Genomic DNA, 2,508 nt, shown 5'->3' with positions numbered 1-2,508 from the left:
AATGACTATGACAATTGAGGGAAACCAATGTTGCTACTTTGATCTTGGCATCAACAACAATTTTGCATCGTTATTGATGCCTACAGATTCACAACATGAGCACTAAAAATGCTATGTTGGTGCAAAAAAAATACAACATCAACCAAGGCATCAAGGAAGGTTTCGCAAGGCTCTTACATGAAAGCATGTCTCTAAAGATTCAACCTTTCACACCCATTCATTTATATGGTGATGATGAAGAAGTATATTTCATTAATGCTTTCAGTAAGTAAGAGTCCTACTTCGGACAATGTTTCGATCACACAAGCACAAAGGCCCTAGAGGAACACGATTATGTCATTGCAACCATCGACAAGCATAAGGGGGTATCATTTTGCTAGGACAATTGCACATTAACATACCATTGTTGGAAGTATTGGAACAAACACCGAACTACATTAAATTTATGAATGAGGTGCTTTCTAAAGAAATATAGTGTCACTATCACGAGTAAATTACCCCCAAATTTGAAATACCCAAAGAGTTTTACAAATCCTTGTTATATTATCAATCAATACATAGGTAGCGCTTTATGTGACTTAGGTTCTAGCATTAATCTAATTCCTTTGTCTATTTTCAGGAAACTTGGAATTGGTGAAGCAAGACCTACAGCAATAACACTTCAACTTATTGATGATTTATTGTCCATCTCGAAGGCAAGATTGAAAATGTGCTAGTACGAGTGGACAAATTTATCTATCTAGAAAATTTCATTGTCTTAGACTATGAAGTTAACAAAAACATACCCATAATACTAGGAAGATATTTCCTTGCTATCGGATGAACATTGATTGATGATGAAAATGGAGAACTCAAATTATGTCTCAATGACCAACAAATTACATTCAATATGTTCAACTCACTACAATGCAATGAAGAAGATTAATGCATCTTGTTAACATTGTTGAAACAATAGTACAAGAAAAATTAGATGAATGTGGGAGCATTGAAGATCTTTTTAATATTGCTGAAACAATAGAAGAATTAGATGAGTTGGACTATGAAGAGATTCTGTCAATCGAGGGAAACCAATGCTGATACATTGATCTTGGTATAAACAATAATTTTGCACCTTTATTCCTGCCTACAGATTCACAACATGAACACCTGAGGAAAATTGAAAATGCTACGATGGAGTAGAAAAATATAGTAGCAACCAAGGCATCAAGGAAGGTTTCGCAAGGCTCTTACAATGAAAGCTCGTCTCCGGAGATTCAACATGCCACGCCCATACATTTATATTGTGATAATGAAGAAGTGTACTTCATTAATGCTTCCAGCAAGCAAGAGTCCTACTTCGGACAATGTTTCGATCTCAAGAGCACAAAAGCCCCAAGAGCAACACGATTATGTCATTACAACCATCGACAAGTATAATGGGGTATCATTTTGTTGGTACCCAAGAGAAGTTGTTCCAAACTGCTATTTCACTATGTGAAATCATTTTTTACTTTCTTTCAATAAGTCATTTTTAACATCATGTTAGATTTTTTTTATTATTTTTATTTAACAATTTTCTCTTGAGATTTTTTAGGTCAGGTTCCCATATCGATCGTCACACCGTCATCCATCACATGATACCTTTGCATTATAGCATCAATTGGAGTTACAAACATCCATTGTTGCCTAGTAACCTTTTGAATCCCATACTGCCATTGTTGCACAGCATCTTCAACATCATTAAGGTAGTATTGATATCCTCTCTCCCATGTTTTACTTATTTTCCAGATTTTTATTTTTGTTTGCATGCATTGAGCGCATTGCAAATCTTAGGTTTGGGTTATGTTGTCAATTTATCATGTTGCACTTGCTTTTCCTATATTGCATTTTTTTCTTTTGTTTTCACAATGTTTTTCATATATTGTTAATGCATTTAGGATAGGATGTTGCTTTAGTTAATAAAGTTTTTAAAACTCTTTTTTTATGAAGTTTGATAATGAGAAAATTTATGTTGTTAAATGTTAAGGGAATGTGTTATATTATTATTAGAGTTAGGATTTATGGAAAAAATTTACACAATAGTTGTATGTTTTCAATACTTAGAGACATTAGAAATACTTAAACCTTGTAAATCTCACAGTATTAGTAAATATTGTAGCAAACATTGGAATTTCAAAATGCTAGAGGTGCTCGAAATTGGCTCTAGTAAGAAAAGGGACAAAAATAAGAAAAAAATAACGATTTTCCAATCTGTTAGAGGTGTCCATCATTGGCTCTAGCAATGAAATGGAAATACATGAATGTTGAAGGTGCCCAACACTAGCTTTAGCATTAGACAAGATTTATTTTTAGCATATTTTAAATTATTTGCATATTGAGAGTGAGTTGATATTTCTTGGACTAATTATGATGATTTTGTTGTGAATTTGCTAAGCTGATGTTGTAACTTTGTCTAATACTGTAGGCGTTGTTGTGAATTGATGCTAGAAAAAAATTACTCAGTCATTGTTGTAGCAATCAACATATCAC

Source organism: Hibiscus syriacus, unplaced genomic scaffold (assembly GCF_006381635.1).
Source record: "Hibiscus syriacus cultivar Baekdansim isolate YM2019G1 unplaced genomic scaffold, ASM638163v2 tig00110006_pilon, whole genome shotgun sequence".
Taxonomy (NCBI): Eukaryota; Viridiplantae; Streptophyta; class Magnoliopsida; order Malvales; family Malvaceae; genus Hibiscus; species Hibiscus syriacus.
The sequence above is the reverse complement of the archived record's forward strand: the minus strand, read 5'-3'. Positions refer to the sequence as shown.